This window comes from Puma concolor, chromosome D3 (assembly GCF_028749965.1).
Source record: "Puma concolor isolate L17-30 chromosome D3, mPumCon1.1.hap2, whole genome shotgun sequence".
Lineage (NCBI taxonomy): Eukaryota > Metazoa > Chordata > Mammalia > Carnivora > Felidae > Puma > Puma concolor.
Genome location: NC_141678.1, coordinates 1,929,360 through 1,951,302, shown reverse-complemented (window position 1 = coordinate 1,951,302; position 21,943 = coordinate 1,929,360). Strand labels below are relative to the sequence as shown.

Below are 21,943 nucleotides of genomic sequence, written 5' to 3'. Positions count from 1 at the left end.
GCCACGGAGGGCTTTCCGGTTGTGCCCACGGAGAAAGCACGACCGGGCAGTTTCCACTTGGGATGGCCGTCTGAGCAAATGTCAGCCGTTTGCCTGCTGCGTGGTTCTGAGGGCTCCGGGTCAAAGTAGAAGAACCGGCCACCGCTAATAGCAGGTCCGCGCCCACCACGGCCACCAGCGCCGTGGCGCCTCAGGGCCTTGAGCCTCCACCAAGCACAGCGAGTTTTCAGAGGCCAAGTCCAAGGCCACCAGCATGTGTGTCCGCTTCAAGCAGCCTCTGGAGGGCTGGCGGTCACCAGGACCTCAGCACTGGGCGTGCAGGGAAGTCGGAACGGCAGGAGGCAGGTGGGACTTGGAGACAGTGCGATGATCCAGGGGGACACCCAGGCGCCCCAGGAACCTGTTGCAAACGAACAGCACAGCACAGCAGAGGATGGAACAGACTAGAACAGAACTCTGTGTATGTTCTATAATCAAATCGTACATTATTTTCCTTACCAGCAAAAATGATTTATGTATTATTATATATATTAACATATAAAAATCAATAGCTTTCTTACAGAAGAACAGCCAGTCAGGAAAGAAATCGGGGCGCCCGGGGGGCTCAGTCGGTTGAGCATCCAACTTCGGCTCAGGTCACGATCTCAGTCTGTGGGTTCGAGCCCCGCGTCAGGCTCTGTGCTGACAGCTCAGAGCCTGGAGCCTACTTTGGATGCTGTCTCCCTCTCTCTCTCTGCCCCCCCATGCTCATGCTCTGTCTCTCAATAATAAATAAATATTAAAAATTAAAAGAAAAAAATCCCTTTTAAAATGGCAAACAAAGGGGCACCCAGGTGGCTCAGTCGGTTGAGCACACAACTTCGGCTCGGGTCATGATCTCACGGTTTGTGAGTTTGAGCCCCGCATCAGGCTCTGTGCTGACAGTTTGGAGCCTGGAGCCTGCTTCGGATTCTGTGTCTCCCTCTCTCTCTGCTCCTCCCCCATTCACACTCTGTGTCTCTCTCAGAAATAAACAAACATTTAAAAAAAAGAGCAACGAAGGAGCGCTAGCCTTACCAGACATTAAGATATATTATCAGTATATAAATAATGTCCTCGGTCCTGCTGCATGAACAGATCAATCAACAGGACAAGCTTGGATACATGGATCCAATTACCGACGAGAATTTAACGTACGATAAAGTGGCACTTTTTTTTTTTTTTGAGTTTATTTATTTTTGAGAGAGAAAGAGAGAGCGTGCACACTTGCAAGCAGGGAAGGGGTAGAGAGAGGGAGAGAGAGAGTCCCAAGCAGGAATTCCACAAACCTTGAGATCGTGACCTGAACTGAAATCAGGAATCGAACACCCAGCTGCCTGAGCCTCCCGGGTGCTGCGTGGCACTTGTAATCAGTAAGAAAAGACTGGTCCTTCAATAAATGATTTTCATAAACCTGGATAATTTTTGAAAATATTCTTATGCAATTTCAAGGTCAATTTCAGCTGAATCAAGTATTGAAACGTAAAAAGGGGGAAAAAATGAGACTTCCAGGAGAAATCACGAAAAGGGAATTTTAAGCAAAGCAGACACACCAGAGATAAAGAAAGGGAAGCCCCTTTACGTCTGATACGTGGAAATTCAAAACTTCTGCACAGTAAAGAAAAGGCCACGAACAGAATCAAAAGGTAACTTACACAGTGGGATAAAATACTTGCGACACAAGTTGCAGACTCGGGTGTGGGTCCGGGTTTTGTGGGGCCTGCAGTTCACTCCACGTGGGGGGCCCTGTCTAAGAAAAACAAAAACAAAATGAAAAAGAAAAAATCCGATGCAAAACGGCACAAACACGATTACTTACAAAGAATGAGAAAATGAACTGCAACAAATCCTACACTTTAAAAAGCTAACAGATCCTGCAAACATCACAAGATCCACAAAAATGGCATTGTGGGTTTTTTTAACTTTTTTTAACCTTTACTCATTTTTTTTTTACATTTTATTTATTTTTGATAGAGAGACAGAGCACCAGTGGGGGAGGGGCAGAGAGAGACAGAGACACAGAATCCGAAGGAGGCTCCAGGCTCCGAGCTGTCAGCACAGAGCCCGACGCGGGGCTTGAACTCACAAACCGTAGGATCACGACCTGAGCCGAAGTCAGATGCCCAACCGACTGAGCCACCCAGGTGCCCCAACCTTTATTCATTTTTTGAGAGACAGAGAGACAGAGAGACAGAGCGTGAGCAGGGGAGGGGCAGAGAGAGAGAGGGAGACACAGAATCCGAAGCGGGTTCCAGGCTCCAAGCTGTCAGCACAGAGCCCAACGCGGGGCTCGAACTCCCAATCATGACCCAAGTCGAAGACGGATGCTTAACTGAGCCACACATGCGCTCCTGCATTGTGTTTTTTTAACTAACTGTCTGACACACCTCCGTAATATATATGTATTTTTTATTTTAGCTGCAGGGCACCTGGATGGCACTGTTGGTTAAACATCCAACTCTTGATTTCAGTTTAGGTCGTGATCTCACAGTTCGTGGGTTCGAGCCCCGCGTTGGGCTCTGTGCTGACAGCTCGGAGCCTGGAGCCTGCTTCAGACTCTGTGTCCCCCTCTCTCTCTGCCCCTAACCCACTTGCATTCTGTCTCTGTCTCTCTCAAAACGAAATAAACATTAAAAAAATTTTAGAATAATCGACAAAATTTTGTTCTTTTAAATATTGGTAGTTTTCTTTAGCAAACTTCCTTCACATAAAATTACAATAAACGTACTTGGGTGTGTGAACACAAGTTCCAGGTACTAGAATTCTGAGAGATTCTATTTGATTTGACTACCAGCAAAAAAGTCAATTAGGTTTCTGATGGATCATGTCTGTGTTTGCTAGATTATCAGGGATAATGTTCCTGCAGGAGGAATTCCCGGTCGGCCACACGTGGATGAGAACGGCATCGTGGAAAAGTTTTACTTTGGAGGGCTGCCGGGGTTTTTCCACGGACTGGCTTCTGCCTCCACCCACTTCAGACCGCTCTCCTCACCCGCTAGCACGTGATCCTAGTGCCAAATTCCACGAGATGCGTGGATATGTGTCCAGATCATGGTACGGCCTTTGGCCATGCAGGACCGACAAGGGGAATTCAGCACAGAGAAGAGTGAAGTCTTACAGGAAGCCATCCCTTTTCAAAATGGCTAGTGGTGATCTTTGTACCCACAAGTGACAGCCCCCTAAACACATCCCACATCATCCAAGTTCAACGTAACCCGAGCGGAACCACCTCTTGGCCGGATCTCAAGACTGCCCACCGCCCACCAGAACAGGAGGAAGGTACAATCCTCTTGGAAGAGTGCAGTGACAATAACTTACTGGGGTGAATCCTTCCCGGGGTCCTGTGAGGGTTTATACAAGTGAGAGTCTCTGAAAACTGAACTTCATCGGTTTCATGATACATCTGCCTCTTGACAAACTAAAGACTAAACTGCTTCATATATAAAGAGCTCTTACAAATCAATGAGACCAACAATCCAACACAAAGATTGGAAAAGGACATCAATGCACAGCAACCCCAATAAAAAAATGAGGTGCTGTTACAACACAATGTCCAATATACATTAAGTGAAACAAAGAAGAAAAAAAAACCCAAATACTGTCAGGGGCACCTGGGTGACTCAGTCGGTTAAGTGTCCGACTTCAGCTCAGGTCATGATCTCACAGTTCGTGAGTTCAAGCCCCACGTCGGGCTCTGTGCTGACAGTTCGGAGCCTGGAGCCTGCTTCGGATTCTGTGTCTCCCTCTCTCTCTGCCCCTGCCCCACTCAGGCTCTGTCTTTCTTTAAAAAAAATAAACATTAAAAAATTTTAAAAAAAAAGACTGTGTGTATGTGTTCCCTTGTTTGCATATAAAACAGGAATGCTTAATGTTTCAGGAAGTTCACGCACAATGGTAACAGTGGTGGCCTCTTGAGAGAGGGGCAAAGGACCTAAGAGCTTGAGTGTTCGAGATCCCATGTCCTTTGGCACAGTGTGAATTTTTCACAGTAGGTTGGTACCTAGGTTTGAATTGAAACCGGCCCTGGGGGTCTGGAACCTCAGACGGCCCCTCTCCCCCTGCAGCCGGCATCTGGAAGGTGGGCACCAGCATGGCAGGTGGGAGGCCCGTGGTCCCTGCAGCCACAGCCCTGGGCCCAACTCACCAGCCGCTCTTGGGGGCAGGCCTCTGACCAGCGGCCCCTCCTGCGCTAGGGAAGGCACGGTCCCCCAGGGCGTGGTGGCGGGTCAGCGACTCAGGGCCGGGAGAGCCACCCTGGCTGCGGAGCGGACCCCAGGGCCTGAAACTCTGTCCTGGGCCCTGGTCCCAGCACCTGCTCGGAGCCACGGACTGAACAGGCAGCCAGAGAGGATAGTATCTCCACACCCTCGGCGTCCACCTGAGGACCACGCTGGTCTCTCCACCTCAGTGTGTTCACCGCAGGTATTACACAGTCAGGAGGCCTTTTCCGGTGCTCGCTGCCCTGGCCGTGGGTGGCAAGCGGGCCAGTTCCAGCATCTGGTCCAACCTGCCGGAGCCCAGCCGCCTGGCGTGTCATCAGGAGCAGCGCCCGGTCCACAGCCGCTGAGAGTCGTTGATGGCATCTGGAACGTCTCCAAAAGTTTATAGAAAGAGTGACTTGAAGCCCACCAAGCACAGCACTGGCGAGCCCTCCACGGGACGGACCGGGGACATTTCAGGCCGTCTTGGGCAGCACCGAATCATTTCAGCTCCGCCTTGTCTGCTCACGTGCAAACAAAAACCAAAAAGCAAAAACAAACAAACAAGCGTTGAGACTATTTCACCCAACAGCCCACGGGCTGGAGGAGAGACTTCGTGACAGGTGTTTTTAGCTGGTTGGGAAACTTCCACCAGGAATTTCAAATCTGCATGCGTCTTGCCAAGGGCAGAGGCGGTCCCGGACGTGAAAGCAACATCAGCTCGCCCAGCAAACCGGGAAACCCAGCAAGCTAAGATCAAACGGGCTAATTGTTCCTAGACGCGGCTTCGGAGAACAGCGGAAGACTTAAATCAGGGTTTGCCAGTCAGATGCCCCCGGGGACCGACCAAGGTAACGAATGAGGGCAACAGCCTGAGGGTGAGAACCTGGGTCCCTCCAGGGGGCTCTTCCCTTATGACTTTTAAGGCCACGTCACTTGCCACATAATTCTGCCGTGATAAAAATGGTGGGAGGACACCAGATATGGTGTTGATACTTAGATCCCACGCAGGGGTGTGTGCAGGGGGTGCCGAGGGTATGGGTGTGCGGGGGCCGCCAGACTAAGTACCCCGGGCTGAGGGCTTGGACAAACAGAGCTCTGCTCTCGGTTCTGGAGGCAGGTGGAGAGCGGGGTCTCAGCAGGGCTGCGGTCCTGCGGTCCTGAGGTCCCCTCCCCACATCCTCACTTGGTGGTCTTTCCCCCCCCCCCCGTGTGTGTCTGTCAGATCTGAGCAGCACACCTGTCACCCTGGATCAGGGTTCTGAGGGACTGAGGGTTAGGACGTCGACATGTGAATGTGGGGGGGACACAATTCTAGAAGCCCACCACGGTGGGGCACCGGCAGTCGGCCGGAGCGGGGAGGGGCACAGCCACACCCCAGATGTGGGGAGCAGGTGGACAGGGCCCCCTGGCGAGGACACGGCTGCTCCCCGAGTTCTGGTGGAGAGGAGTCTTCCCTTCCGGACGCCCCCGGCTCTCCTGAGAAAGCACGTTTCCTTGCGAGAAGAGCCTGTGGTTGGGTTTTTAATGGAATCAACTCAGCCTTTTCTGGATTATTCCAATAACTCGAAAATCAAAGCCACAGAATGTGAAAACGAAGCAGCATTTAAAAATGAGCTTCCGAGAGGCTGCACCACTTGGCACTCTGGACAACAGTGTGGACGGTCCTCAAAAAATCAAAACCAGAACTACCCTGCGACCCAGCAATGGCACTACTAGGCATTTATGCAATGGATACAGAAATGCTGGTTCAAAGGGGCGCACACACCCCAACGTTTTCAGCAGCGCTATCGACAACAGCCCAAGTATGGAAAGAGCCCAAATGTCCATCGGCTGACGAATGGATAAGGAAGATGTGGTTTATAAATACAACGGAGTATTACTCGGCAATGAAAAAGAATGCAACCTCGCCGTTTGCAACAACACGGATGAAACTAGAGGGTATTACGCTAAGCGAAATTAGGCAGAGAAAGACGTATCATATGATTTCCCTGGTATGTGGAATTTAAGAAACACAACGCATGAACATAGGGGAAGGGAAGGAAAAATAAGAGAAAAACAGAGTGGGAGGCAAACCCTAAGAGACTCTTTTTTTTTTTTTTTTTTAATTTTTTTTTTTCCAACGTTTATTTATTTTTGGGACAGAGAGAGACAGAGCATGAACGGGCGAGGGGCAGAGAGAGAGGGAGACACAGAATCGGAAACAGGCTCCAGGCTCTGAGCCGTCAGCCCAGAGCCCGACGCGGGGCTCGAACTCACGGACCGCGAGATCGTGACCTGGCTGAAGTCGGACGCTTAACCGGCTGCGCCACCCAGGCGCCCCACCCTAAGAGACTCTTAAATACAGAGAACAAACTGAGGGCTGCTGGGGGGGCGGGGAATGGGCTAGATGGGGGATGGGCATTAGGAGAGCACCTGTTGGGATGAGCACTGGGTGTAAGAACAGAATCACTGGGCTCTGCTCCTGAAGCCAAGACTACATGTATGTTGACTAACTTGAATTTAAATTTTTTTAAAAAAGAAGGAGAACCCCGCTCTTAGCAGAGCATGGCGGACGTACCTGACGGATGATAACCTCACGCTAATCCCATGGTGCAAATGTTCCCCAAACCTCCCTCCCTGCGAAATAAACCGACAGACTGTCCCCAGCCAGCACTCGAGCCTCCTGTTCCCAAGACACAGCTCACACGCCTTCCCCTCAGCTGCCTTCTTTCCGGTGCTGGTCCCCAAACAGCTTGCAGTTAGAAGCCTGGGCTCTGGAACGGCCCAGAAGCGGCCGCCGGCACAGCACCACGGTCCAGAGCCGGCCTGTGCTGCAGAACCAAACACTAAACAGATTAAGTTCACGACTACATCCTTCCGAGGCCAGCAGGCTCCCCAGAGTGTGACAAAGCTTCCGTTCCTGGAACGTGGCTAATTGGAGCACCAAATATGAACATCCTGGTTTGGTGAATTTTCCATCTGGGATTTAGCATTCTCGGCCTAAGAGATAGGAGGAATTCTAGAAAGGGGTCCTCTAACTGTCAACATTTCACTGACGGGTGGGAAATAAATACGTTTTCAGGGTCAAGCAGAACTCGTCGATGTGGGAAGGAGCATTCAAGCCCCACCAAAAATAATCCAGATTAATTTCAAACTGTGCAAAGCAAATAAAACCCACGTTTGAGCTCTTCTTGGGGTCCTTCCTCTTGACAGTCTTGAGGAGAAAACCTCTTCACAGAGCCAGAGGGGACTGGGCCGTTGTGACCTCAACACCTTGGAAATTATATACCGGCCTACTGCACCATCCAACTTGTCCTTTGAAAAATCTACGCACTGAGAACTGGGACCCTGAAGTTTCTAGGTCAGACCCTCTAAGAGTAGCAAAGTCACCCATAAGAGAAAACTCCTGGCTTTCAGGAGTGGACCAGTTGATGGTATAAGGTGCAGGTCAACCAACCATGCCCCACGGGCTAAATCTGGCCCACCACTTGTTTTTGTAAATAAAGTTTTATTGGAACGCTACCACAACCATTTGTTTACATGTGTCCGCGGCGGCTTCCACGCCGTCATGGCAAGGCTGAAGACTTGTGACAGAGACTGTGTGGCCGACACAGCCTCAAACGTTTCCTGTTTGACCCTTGACAGAAAAAGTTCTGGGGCAGCTGGTTGGCTCACCAGGTTAATCTCAGGGTTAATCTCAGATGAAGTGAGGTCAAGCGCCACTGGGGCGTAGAGGCGACTTAAAAGAAGAAAAGAAAAGAAAGAAGAAAAAGTTTGCTATTCCCTGGATGAAGGTTTCCAAGTGTTTTGATAGAATATCCCTCCCCACAAAAGAGATTATGGGTGAGTATCACCCTAACGTATGGATGAGACACAAATTACTCCCTACTTGCAAAGGGCAGGATAGTAAGGGTGGAGAGCCTCTGGCAAAAACCACCTTGACCAGGCAGCCAAAGTAACATCCCCAGAAGCAGGACAGACCGAAACCACGTGCCTCTTGGCACGATGGCCTCCGAAGAGCTCGCATCACTGCCGCAGGAGCCACGCCAAAAAGGCATCACCAAATCCGCTCTGAGGAGACACCGGGCAAAACCCAACCAAGGGACGGTCCACAGGACTGAGCCGTACTCCTCACAAACGTCAAGGTCACAGGAGACGAGGAGGGGCTGGGGTCCGTTCCGGATTGAAGGAGACTGAAGAGACATGAGAGCCTGAAGCGTGGGTCCCGCGTCGGGGCTGGACCGGGAACACAGTAGCATCGCAGGACATTCTCGGGCAATCGATCAAATTAGAACACGGACTGCAGACCGGGTAACATTTTTCACCCGTGTTAAATTTTCAGATTTCGATCACTGTACCGTGATTGTGTAAGAAAACGTCCTCGTTCCCAGAAAAATAAATGTTCAGGAATAAAGGGTCGAAGTAGCTGCAGTCTACGTTCAAGTAGATGGTTCTGGGGGCAAATGTCTCCCTCCCCCGTCTCCCTACGCGTGGATAGACAATAGTCGGGTAGGGAGGCTAAATGATAAGGAAACGGGCAAATTACAAACAATTGATGAATCAGGGTAAAGACCATTAAACAAAGAAGTTCTTGCTGTGCATGTTAAATCATGTCGCCATAACAGGTTTTTAAATGCTAAAATAGAAGAAAAATACAAAAAAAACCCCCACAAAAATACAAAATACAAAGATCCCCACATCACCGCAAGGACAGAGCTCCTGTCTTGGAATCACTGCTGGTGGTCCCAGCTGTCGGGTTTAAGGACAGGCCAGTAACACAAAGGGGCTCGGCCCGGAGGCTCTCGCTCCCCACGCCGAGCGCCGATTCCCGGGTGCCCCGGCCCGGTATCCCTGCACACCTGCTACACGGCTGGGCTTCTCCGCGGAGCTCAGGACCTCGGGTTTCGTGGGAAGTCGCCTGCAGCAGCTGCCTTCTTCCCCAGGTAGCTCTCCCAAAACAAGCGAGGGGAGACGCTCAGGGGTGTGCAAAGTTCGGCTAGCGTGGCACATACCGCGAATCCTTTCTGATATCCATTCACCCTTTTCTCTGTGTAAGCAGGACATTGATTAATTTAGGATGGCGATATACCCAGACTCTGTTGGAGCTGGAGGAGGCTGAGTTATGTGATTCTGGCCAACGAGCTGTAAGCACAAGTCTGACAGGTGTCAAGAAGGAGGCGTTCTGGAAAGTTCTTCGCTTTCCTGACGAAGGGAGACAGATGAAGTCAGTGTTATCCCTCATTCTCCTATTTCCTGTCCTCAATACGGATGCAATGGCTGGAGCTGTGGCAGCCATATTGCAATCATGACAGAAAGGCCAAGAGAACCACGATGATAGCCCCGATATCCTTGACCCGTTAAATCATGGCCAGAAGCTGCTACATTCAAACGTCTCCTCACGTGAGAAAAATAAAGCCTGATTTGTTTAAGAGACTGTTAGCGGAGCACTGTTTTTGTCAAACCCATTTTGAATTCATATAACAGTATTTTTTTTCCTTTTTTATTCTGTGATCGCAATCACTGCATTATATTCTCCTAGGGCTCCTTCCTGCTCTCCCTGCCGCAAGAAGATAACTTTCAGCTAAACTGTGGACTAATTCTTAAGCCTTCGATCCTACTTTCCTTCCCCAAACTGAACATTTCCCACTTCTGCTTAATTATTGATATGCTGCAGATATATTTAAGATGCGACCCTGGCATAAAGTATATTTAAAACCCCAGCGAGGGTTTCCATGACGCTGATAAATAAAAAATGAGCTATTCGAGCCCGTCTCCCCTGACCGCCCAGCTGCTCTCGCGCACGCGTCTCACTTTGCCGGCAGTCCTCCCGTCCGGTCCGTCTGTCCAGCCGGCTGATAGGACTGGAGGAAGGATCACACTCAGAAAAGTTAGGAGCCCAAGGCTCTGTGGGGGATAATAAGAGTTCACGTCAACCGAGAAGCTGTCAACACAGACGCAAAGAAGGAAGACCGCTGTTTCCAGAAGCGGAGTCTCCGTGGCCTGAGTCAACACGGGGCGCGGACAATACCGCGTGACCCAGGAACAAGAGTAACCAAAACACACGAGGCTGGGACGGAGCCCGAGGACTCCTGGGAGCAGAAACCGTGAAGGGCAACGGAGACGCCAGAGGGGGCCCCATGAGGAAACGTCGGCGCAAATGTGTCTCCTGCAACAGCTGGTTTCTCGTGGGTCAAAAATTCTACCCCCGGAGGGTGTTCATCTGGGTTAAGACCTTACGACCCCTGAAAGCCCAAATCATTGGGAATTTGTCTAGACAGATTACAGGAGAGGGATCTCAGGAACTTTCCAGTGCTCTCATCACAGAAGGCATAGAGCTGACCACGGAGGAACAGGGCACAGAATGGTACGTTCCGGTAAAAGTGGGAAAACAACTGCTGTACTGGGTGGAGGAGGTTTCATCGCACAGACTCCCGTGTGTCAGCGGGACAGGCGTCACTGGCAGAGGTCTGGGGCCTGGGTGGGGGTTATGGGAACAGACCGCACCTAAGAGACCCTGGGGAGCGCCAGGGGGGGACGCCAGGGGGATGCCAGGGGGGACGCCAGGGGGGACGCCAGGGGGGACACCAGGGGGACACCAGGGGGTGCCAGGGTTTCGTCGGGGGGACACCAGGGGGGCGCCAGGGGGGACACCAGGGGGGTGCCAGGGGGGACACCAGGGGGACGCCAGGGAAGACACCAGGGGGACACCAGGGGAGCACCAGGAGGGCGCCAGGGGGGACACCAGGGGGGACTCCAGGGGGATGCCGGGAGTGCCGGGAGGGCCAGGGGGACACCAGAGGGGCTCCAGGGGGGACACCAGGGGGGTGCCAGGGGGATGCCATGGTGGACGCCAGGGGGGACACCAGAGGGACACCAGGGGAGCACCAGGAGGGCGCCAGGGGGGACACCAGGGGGGTCCCAGGGGGGACACCAAGGGGGTGCCAGGGGGATACCGGGGAGACGCCAGGGGGACACCAGGAGTGCCAGGGGGGAGCCAGGGGGGACACCAGGGGGGCACCAGAGGGGATGCCAGGGGGGTGCCTGGGGGATGACAGGGGGAGCTCCAGGGAGGACACTAGGGGGGCGCCAGGGGGAACGCTGGGGGGGGGCAGGGGGGACACCAGGGGGGACGCCAGGGGGGCGCCAGGGGGACACCAGGGGGGCACCGGGGGGACGCCGGGGGGACACCAGGGGGACACCAGGAGTGCCAGGGGGGAGCCGGGGGGACACCAGGGGGGCACCAGGGGGGACACCAGGGGGGCACCAGGGGGGACACCAGGGGGGCGCCAGGGGGGGACACCAGGGGGGCGCCAGGGGGGGACACCAGGGGGGCGCCAGGGGGGACACCAGGGGGACACCAGGGGGGACACTAGGGGGACACCAGGATGGACACCAGGGGGACGCCGGGGGATGCCAGGGGGACACCAGGAGTGCCGGGGGGGCCAGGGGGACACCAGAGGGGCTCCAGGGGGACGCCAGGGGGAGCTCCAGGGAGGACACTAGGGGGGCACCAGGGGGGACGCCAGGGGGGCACCAGGGGGACACCGGGGGGGACGCCAGGGGAGCGGAGGCCTCCCTGACGGTGACCTTTGCAGCATCAGGGGCATGACCGGGTCAGGTGCGTGAAAGGTGTTCACATACCCGAGCTCTGTCCTTTCCATCCTCAGTGCGGTCACAAGAGGACCGTGCCCTTGACAGCAGCTCTGCCTTCGGCCCACGCCCCCAAGCGACACAGGTGGAGAGACCCTCTCTGGACCCCGAGGGTGCAGCAGAGCTCTCCCTGGGCGGCCAGGCCACGCCGCTGACCTGCACTTGGCCTCCACACGCCCACCCCCCCATCTGAGAGTCGACGTGGAGCCCCCTCCACCCTCAGTCTGTGACGGTCACCGTTGGTGGCCGCTGACCGGCTGCTGTCCCTCGCCAGAGCCAGACCGCCCGCTCTGTGCAGGGGGGCAAAGACGTCCGTGCTCTGTCCTCGGGAACAGCAGCCCTCCTCGGTGCCTCCGAGTCCCGGTACCTGTGGACCGGCAGAAAGTCGCTCTGTGGGAACGCTGGGGACTTCACGCTTTGCGCGGTGACTTCCCAGAGCGTGCCGTCACACTTTCATAAACTGAACACCCACGTGCCACCCAATGGGAGCTGACGCGGCAGCGAGCTGTTTCCCGGCCGGCCACACACGCGGGGCGCCCACTGCAGCCCCGGGGACCTCGGCCTCCAAGCGGTCAGGTCGTCCTCTTTCCTGAGCTGGGACGGACGCCTCCAGAGCACATCCAGACGCGTGGTCTCAGTTCCTTTATCTGGAGTCGGGGACTCTCGGATTGTCGGGTTTTTCAGCCCCATCAAATGCCCACACCACCGCATAGATCCCGTTTACTCACCATCTCAACAATCCCTTCCCGGAACAGTCAGAAACTCTGCGCCAAAGTGCCCCCCCAGACCTATTTCCTATCATTTTACACGGGAAAAGGTATTACAGGTTACACGTCAACCCGGATGTCCCAACTGGGTTCCCACCACGTCACTCAGAAACAACAGAAATCCTGCCAGGACGTACCAAGCTGTCATGTTAGCAAAACCTCATCAAACATCACTCCCGTCGGACAAGTCGTGTAATTCTTGTAACGGCTGCTTTGAAGGACGTGCCTCCGGGATGTCGGAGATGCTCGGCCCTTTTGCTGACACGGGGCAGCCTTTCCAAAACACCCACTTCGAGGTTCTGCCCACTGACCTTTCAGTGCAATTTGAGACTGTGTTCACTTATTTTTCTCAAAATGTTGTCTTGAATTTGGGAGGATCCAACATTTACATTTTGTTAAATACATATCTAAGAAATGATATATTTATGTCGTATACTTAGATACAAAATAAAGCCTGGCAGGACGCCTGGGTGGCTCAGTCGGTTAAGCAGCCGACTTCGGCTCAGGTGATGATCTCGCGGTCCATGAGTTCGAGCCCCGCATCGGGCTCTGTGCTGACAGCTCGGAGCCTGGAACCTGCTTCGGATTCTGTGTGTCTCTCTCTCTGTCTCTGCCCCTCCCCCGCTCGCACTCTGTCTCTCTCTCTCAAAATACATAAATAGTTTTAAAAGGGGGGCATCTTCTCGCACAAAACGGAAATACTCACAGGACCTAACACAGCTCTGTTGTGCAAGCTCCACACAGTATACACCTGCCTTTGTCACAAGAGGAGAAGCACCAGCTAAACACCCTCCATGACTCAGCAGAACACGTGCTGTGCTCGGGCCAGCGCTCTGTGCAGATTTGTCTCGTGTGTGTGTGTGTGTGTGTGTGTGCATGTCGGTTCCGGGTCCACACGTGGTTCCCCACGGAACGTGACTGAGCTAGCGCTCCTCCAGGCTGACAGGCCCACAGCACGAGAGAGGAATAATCACGGAGTTAACCGGCGAGGTTTTCAACGTGCTTATTACAGTGGCAAGAGCTGACCTATCCTCACTGATTCCACGTGCAATAAATTCTAGCTCTGGGGAACCCCCTTCCTCCTCGACAGGATTCCGTTCCTCGTCTGTGTGCAGGGGTGACGACACCGTGCCTGCCTGCCAGGAATGGGATGCACTCGCGTGGGAAGCTCGCGGCACGGCCGGCCTTCCGCAAATGATGGTGCATTATCGCTGTCATTGCAAAGGTATTCAGCGAACGCTTCTAGAATCTAGCTGAACCAGATGTATCTACGCTCATTAATGGATAAGAAATCTGTCCCATTTCTTCCCAGAGGCTGACCATAGGTCTCGGGGTCCTGCTTCCAGCTCTGAGCGCACCTGCCGACCGCTATGACTGTTACTATTACCGCTCCTTGGGTGTCCTCTCTGGGTGAGGGCTTAGACCAACAAGGTCCGCTTGTGGTTCTCCCGGGTCAGTCTCCCTTCCCCTTGGAAATAAAAAATCCTGAGCAACACTCACCACTGTTTATGTCCACGAATCACTGCTCTGCCCCACCCTGAGTTCCCTTTTCCACTGTTTCACACCTGCCTCAGATTATCTGATTTTTTTAGGTTTATTTATTTACTTGGCGGGGGGGGGGGGGGGGGGGGGGGGAGGCAGAGAGAGAGAGAGTGAGACAGGGGGAGAGAGAGAGAGAATCCCAAGCAGGCTCCGCGGTCAGCACAGAGCCCGACGCGGGGCTCGAACCCACCAACCTCGAGATCATGACCTGAGCTGAAATCAAGAATCAGACGCTTAACTGACTGACCCCCCCCCAGGCGCCCCAAGATTGTCTGATTTTTAAAGGTGAGGGTTTATAAAACCTGAGGCGCGCGCAGGTGCGCGTGAGGGTAGGAGTTGGCCCTTGCCACCCGCATTTCCCCGTGTCGGCCCCATCCCTGGCTCTGCCCGCATCACCGGGACCTGGGACTGGTCCTCACCACCGGGCTCCGCACACCATCCCACCGGCCACTGTCACAGCTGGAGACCCTCACAACCCTCTGGTGCCACCTGCCGGTCCCCTCCCCTCTTGCCGAAGCTTCCTTAACTCTCAAAAAATAAGAGAGAAAAAAAAACAAACGAAGCCTGGGCTGCTTGCCTCTCTCTTACCTCAATTCTGGGAGGGAGGGACGGCATCCGATTCCTAACGTGGCGTGTAAATGTGCACCTGCTGCAGAAAACACGAACAAGCCCAAAGATAAACGGTACTGTGACCTCCTGCCCCCAGACAGCCCCATTGTGAAATAATTACTGTTCCTGGTTTTGGCACCTACCGTTCCAATGTGTCACGTGTATTATTATTTTATTACGTGTGTTCTCTTAAATATATTCTCTTATTTTCTACGACCTGTAACATTAGAGGAAGATCCTTGTTACTTTCTTTCTCCTGGATTCTGTTCTGTAAGCAGATTTGTCCTACTTAACACTCACTTGTTACGTAAGCTTTCCTTTCCAGACCTGGCGTTTGAACACGGTCCTCATAGAGCCGTCCCGGAACATCGCCGAGCCTGCGGTGGACATTCCCGGACGTAAACTCGGCTGTATATCCTTGCTGATTTCACCGCAACGCGTCCCTAGGAACAAACACCTGGGTCAACTGACACGGGCGTTTCTACGGCTCTTGACTTACTTTGCCAAACTCTTCCCAGGGCGCATCTGTTTGCATCCACGAGCGACACCTCTTCTCCAACATCCTCGCCAACGTTTGGCACCATCGGTTTTCAAAAACTGCAGCCAGTCTGGTCAGAAACGGTACTGCTTTGCGTTCATCTGTTGGGGGCCTTGTACACACCAGCCACGGGCAGGCGTGCAGACTTGGGCAAGCCGCCGAAACGATCTGTGCCTCAGTCCCCTCATCTGTAAAATGGGAGGACAGCCTCACAGGTTTGTGTGAGCCTGAGACGGGTCCGCGCGCGGAAAGCCCGAGAGCAGGGCCTCATATGTGGCACTGGGTGGATGTCCGCCCTGCCCAGCGGCCCTTGGCCAGGAGTGAGGCGTGTGCTCTCTCAGCACGCGGCTCAGCTGGGCTCCTTCCATTACCCTGGCCCACAGCAGCAATCCTGAAACAGCGTCATGTACTTGCGAGCAACACTGGGTCCCAGGACATTTACCGTTAGGGACACTGGATCGAAACTGGACCCAGTGGACTGGAAAAGATTTTAGGATGCTGACATGAGCCAGTAACTTTCAATTGTGTGGCATTTTAGAATCCGAAAAGATGTTTTTGATCAAAAATAATAATAGGGGCACGTGTGTAACTCGGTCGGTTAAGCGTCTGACTCTTGGTTTTGGCTCAGGGCCTGATCTCATGGTTCATGAGTTTGAGCCCCATGTCTGGCTCTTTGCTGATAGCACGGAGCCTGCCTGGGATTCTCTCTCCCTCTCTCTCCTTGCCCCTCCCCTGCTCTCTCTCTCTCAAAATAAATAAAGCTTATTTTTTAATTCTTTTTAATGTTTTTATTTTTGAGACAGAGACAGACAGAGCATGAGCAGGGGAGGGGCAGAGAGAGGGAGACACAGAACCCAAGGCAGGCTCCAGGCCTCGAGACCGACGCAGGGCTCGAACTCATGGACTGTGAGATCATGACCTGAGCCAAAGTCAGACACTTAACCGACTGAGCCACCCAAGCGCCCCAGCTCTTTTTTAAATAATAATAAGATGAATTCACAGATGGACAGTGGGATGGCTAGGTAGGTAAATTTATGCCAAAGCAAACATAGCGACGTGCTCATTGTAGAATCTGGACGGCGGGCACATCTCTGTTCGCGTACAATCCTTTCACGTGTTTTACATGTTTGAAAGTTGCCGTGAAGAGGGTAGACCCGGAGCCGCTTTGATACACTGTTTCATTTCTTTGCTCTGATTCTGAACGCGGGCATCAGGCCGCCTTGCCCTTTATGAATCCGCTTCCTCCAGCAAGACGACCCTGGGGGCGAGGGAGGGGGTGGGGGCTCCAGCCACACCGCTCCCCTCACAACCGCGTTCTGTCTCCTTGGCAAGGCCACCTTGAATCTGACCGCCAGCCACCGTCTTCAGTGCAGCTGGATCACGTGGTCTTCTAGAACCTGGTTCTCCCTCTGTCCAGACTCACCTGGGCCTCTCCCGCCAGCTTGGAGCTCGTGCCGTCTATGCCGCAGCGGCCCTGGATCGGCTTCTCCTCGGTCCCCACGGGGAGATGACCACCGGCACCCGGCCCCATCCCACCGGCGCCACCGAAGAAGGGAGCTCACGATCTTTGCCACCCGGTGGCCCCAGGCTTACAGAGGGAGGATCGTTAACAAGACGGCTGTGGGGGCGTTGAGTAAATGTACGTGGCACAGGTGGTTTGTTTTTGTATTTGCAACGTTCGGAATTCTAGAGTGGCTCAGGCTCCCACAGGGAGTGGTCTGGACAAGCCGACCACTGACGCGTCTGTGCCCGCTACGGTCACCTGTGCGTTCCTTTCTGCCCTGCCCCGCTCTCCCCATCTCCAGCGGGATCACGGGGCACCACCGAGCATTGTGGGAAACTCCCCGAAGCCACCTTCTCAGGAGGCCCGGCTTATTGAAGCACAGACCCAGCCTTTCATTCCACGTATCGACCAGAGTCCCCGCTGTCCGGGGACCCTCGCGGGGCCTGAATGGCCTCCGTTCGACAAAAGCGTTGGCAGCAGGGATCCTGCACGCGGGGCCGTCCTCCAGGTAACCATTGTTTGCGAATTATTCATGTACTGCTGGCTCAGCCGCCTTCAGAAGCGGTGATAAACAGCTCTTAAAGGGTCGCATGGGTCAGCGAGAACACGGGATTTGATTGACACAGATTCTATTAACCCCAGGTTTTTAAGAAAACAGTTGCCAAGGACAAAAAGAAGCCACATTTCACAGCTGGGCGGAAAGCCTGGACCCAGGGGCTGTGGTGGGGCGCCCTCTGCTGCCCATCCGGTGCTCTGCAGGCCGCGAGCAAACTCCGGGAACACTCCGGAAGGTGTCCCCAGGACGATGCATACTCCCAGGTCCTGCGTGGGGGGGGGCGACGTGGCTTCTTGAACTGCACTTCTGTCGAGGTGTAATGTGCACACCGTACAATTCACCCGCTGTAAGGCCCCGTCCCACCTGCGGCCAGTCCCCACCCCCAGCCTCAGGCAAACACCTTGCCTGTTTTAGGACATTTGGGCTCTTTCCAGACTTTGGCTCTTGTCCATAGCGCTGGTGTAAACACGTGGGGCATGCGCCCCTTCGAATCAGCAGGTTTGTATCCTTTGGATAAACACCTCCTGGTGCGATTGACGGGTCGTAGGGTAGTTCTATTTGTAACTTTTGGAGGAACCTCCACACTGTTCTCCAGAGCAGCTGCACCAGTTTGCACTCCCACCGGCAGTGCACGAGGGTCCCCTCTCTCTGCATCCTCGGCAGCACCTGTTTCCTGTGTTGTTGCTGTTGGCCTCTGACAGGTGCGAGGTTGTGTCCCATCGGGGTTTGGGTTCGTATTTCCCTGACGAAGAGGCGTGTGTAAGTGACGAATCGCTGAGTTCTACTCCGGAAGCCAACGCTGCAGCGTATATTAACTAAAATTTAAATTAAATAAGTAAATATGGAGAAACTGACACAAGAAACCTCACGTGCAGGAAATCTGTGACAAGTGGCCTCTGGTGCCTGGCTGCCTTCACTGGGCTGAGCTTCCGAGGCTCCCGTGCTGCTGGGGTCCCGGCGCTCCGTTCCCCTCGCTGCTGGAAGTGTTTCATTGTGTGCAGGGGCCACGTCTTCGTATGCCTCCCCCTGTCCGTGGACATTTGGGTTGTTTCCAGTCTGGGGCTCTTATGAATGCTACTACAAAGGTTTGTATACAATTCTGTGTTGGGTAAATATCTAGGAGTAAATTCTGGGTCAGATAAACAGCTAAAGCACTCTCCGAAGTGGCCACTCCATTTCAAGTTCCCACGTCCAGTGTCCCCGCCAACACGGCCCGCGCTCCTGCCTACCACGGACTCATCCCTTTGCTGGACTCTCCCCACCCTGGGGGCTAAGGGCACTATCTGAGAGGTTACCCCTAGTAGGGGCGCCTGAGTGGCTCAGTCAGTTAAGCGTCCGACTTCGGCTCAGGTCATGATCTCACGGTTCACGAGTTCTAGCCCCGTGTCGGGCTCTGTCCTGACAGCTCGGAGCCTGGAGCCTGCTTCGGATCCTGTGTCTCCTTCTTTCTCTGCCCCTCCGCACTCTGTCTCTCTCTCTAAAAAATAAACATTTTTTTAAATGTTATTTAATGTTTTTAAATGTTTTTTATGTTTTTTTATGTTTTTTATGTTTTCGTTTTTTATGTTTTTGTTTTTATGTTTTAAATGTTTTTAAATGTTAAAAAATTTAACATTTTTTAAATGTTATTTAAAAAAAATTTTTTTAAAGAGGTTAACCCTAGTCTGCCCCACATTTGATCCATATAAGACAGTTTTTCTTTAAAAAATTAACACAGTTGCAACATTTACACACAAGGAGGGCTGACATTAAGATCCCGATGTCCAGCTTCTGGAAACTCGGAGGTGCTGGTGTTATGCCCAGAATTCGTGATCCCCAATAAGATCCCGATGTCCAGCTTCTGGAAACTCGGAGGTGCTGGGACCGATCCCACATTGCTGGCTAGCAGAGGGAGCTGGGGCTTCTGAGGGGGCTTGCATTTGCCATCTCCACCCCCCCCCCCGGAACCCACCACAGTCCCTGCTGCCTCCCCATCGCTGAGGTTGGGCACTGACCATCTGCCAGATGATGGTTTTACTCATCGTCAGGTTAGAATGAGATGAAACGTTTCCCACACTCACATCTATCAAAATTGGGAGGCGAGACAGCCCCAGAGGACCACGTATTTGAAGCAAAAATGGGAGGAAACACAATCGCCATGTGGAAGTACAGGCCGTGTCCCAGGAGCCCCACGCTGACGACCGTCGACATAAAGGAAAGCAGGGCCGAGAGGAACGTGGGACAGACCGCCCCGCCTGGACCGCGGAGCGATAAATCCCTCCCTTCTCTCGAACCCCCACCCCGAGTGGGTGTCAGAGATTCCCGGTCCACAGTCTGCACAGGCTGGTCCCGCTCTTCCTGACTCGTTCCCTGTCCTGGGCAGAACGCGGAAGGTCCAGTCGGGTGGCCCCGGGTACGGTGCTCGTCCGTGCTCACTTCTCATCCCTCGGGCACCACGTTCTCCTCCCCGGGAACGTCCTTCCCTCTCTGTGCGATTCCCGGAGTGTTTAAAAGTACAGATCAACCAGTGGGATCTCGGAACCACCGATCAGGCCGCAAGCCGTACCCCGGCTTTTCCCGCTCCGGCAAAGGTGTCCGGCTTCCCGGCCGCCCGGGGAGGCTGCTTCAGGCCGCGGGACGTGAACACACACACGTCACATGTGCGTGCACGGGGACGCGACTGAGCAGCCGCTCGGCAGGGCAGGGGTGTGTGGTGGAGAACGCAGGTGTGGAGGCCGAGGGCGTGGGGCCGGGGTCCCGGCTCGGCCACCCCCAGACCCGGGAGCACACAGCAAGGGGCCAGGGCCCGCCGTCCCCAAGCCTGCCCGCCTGCACCACAGGGGACGACGACGGCACGTGTCTCTCGCGGACGTCAGGAGTGAAGCCCCTCGAAAGGCACTCGGCGCGGCCAGAGAGAGCTGCGTCAGGCCATTATCTCAGGTGCCGGGAGCCAAAGACAACAGCACCAAATGGCGGCACCGACGAGCGATCCCTGGCGTCCGGGGAGAAGAAAACGATGGCGAAACCACCCGAAACAAAGGCAAAGGACACGAATAAGCAATTAAGAAAGAAGAAGAAAGACTGAAGTACAAACAGGCACCAACGGGACCAGAGCTGCTCAGGAGACGATACGTGAGTTTACAACTTTCTCGGCAGCATTTTCACAGCACGTCAAACACCTTCACTGGGTCTCGAAGAAAAGAGGAGAAAAAAAACAAAGACACGTGTGAAAATGTATTTTGCAGAGCTGCTTATAGGAAGGGAGGGAGGGAGGGAGGGAGAAGGGAAAGGAGGAAGGAAGGGAGGGAAGGAAGGGAGAGAAGGGAGGAGGGAAGGGAGGGAGGAGGGAAGGGAGGGAGGAGGGAAGGGAGGAGGGAAGGGAGGAGGGAAGGGAGGGAGGGAGGGAGGAGGGAAGGGAGGAAGGAAGGGAGGGAAGGGAGGAGGGAAGGGAGGGAGGAGGGAAGGGAGGGAGGAGGGAAGGGAGGAGGGAAGGGAGGAGGGAAGGGAGGAGGGAAGGGAGGAGGGAAGGGAGGGAGGGAGGGAGGAGGGAAGGGAGGAAGGAAGGGAGGGAAGGAAGGGAGAGAAGGGAGGAGGGAAGGGAGGGAGGGAGGAGGGAAGGGAGGGAGGAGGGAAGGGAGGAGGGAAGGGAGGAGGGAAGGGAGGGAGGGAGGGAGGAGGGAAGGGAGGAAGGAAGGGAGAGAAGGGAGGAGGGAAGGGAGGGAGGGAGGAGGGAAGGGAGGGAGGAGGGAAGGGAGGAGGGAAGGGAGGGAGGAGGGAAGGGAGGGAGGGAGGAGGGAAGGGAAGAGGGAAGGGAGGGAGGAGGGAAGGGAGGGAGGGAGGAGGGAAGGGAAGAGGGAAGGGAGGGAGGAGGGAAGGGAGGGAGGGAGGAGGGAAGGGAAGAGGGAAGGGAGGGAGGAGGGAAGGGAGGGAGGGAGGAGGGAAGGGAGGGAGGAGAGGAGAGAAGGGAGGAGGGAAGGGAGGGAGGGAGGGAGGAAGGAAGGGAGGGAGGGAGGAGGGAAGGGAGGGAGGAGAGGAGAGAAGGGAGGAGGGAAGGGAGGGAAGGAGGGAGGAGGGAAGGGAGGGAGGGAGGAGGGAAGGGAGGGAGGAGAGGAGAGAAGGGAGGAGGGAAGGGAGGGAAGGAGGGAGGAGGGAAGGGAGGAAGGAAGGGAGGGAAGGAAGGGAGAGAAGGGAGGAGGGAAGGGAGGGAGGGAGGAGGGAAGGGAGGAGGGAAGGGAGGAGGGAAGAGGGAAGGGAGGGAGGAGGGAAGGGGAGAGGGGGGAGGGGAGGGAGGAGGGAAGGGAGGGAGGAGAGAAGGGAGGAGGGAAGGGAGGAGGGAAGGGAGGGAGGAGGGAAGGGAGGAGGGAAGGGAGGGAGGAGGGAAGGGAGGAGGGAAGGGAGGAGGGAAGGGAGGAGGGAAGGGAGGAGGGAAGGGAGGAGGGAAGGGAGGGAGGAGGGAAGGGAAGGAAGGAGGAGGGAAGGAGGAGGGGAGGGAGGGAGGGGGAGGGAGGAAGGAAGGGGAGAGGGGGGAGGGGAGGGGAGGACGGAGGGGAGGGAGGAGGGAGGGGAGGGAAGGAGGAGGGAAGGGAGGGAGGGAGGAGG

General features: G+C 54.6%; 1 long non-coding RNA gene across 1 annotated transcript in view; it reads right to left on the bottom strand.

The window, feature by feature from the left end:
- Positions 1 to 313: 313 nt before the first annotated feature.
- The window catches only part of LOC147575237 (uncharacterized), a 45,960-nt gene continuing 24,330 nt past the window's right edge, over positions 314 to 21,943 (bottom strand). The window contains exons 3-4 of the long non-coding RNA XR_015242168.1: positions 1,674 to 1,768; positions 314 to 400 (exon numbers count right to left, since the gene is read on the bottom strand). This is a non-coding gene — a long non-coding RNA (uncharacterized LOC147575237). The remainder of the gene's footprint in view (positions 401 to 1,673; positions 1,769 to 21,943) is intronic.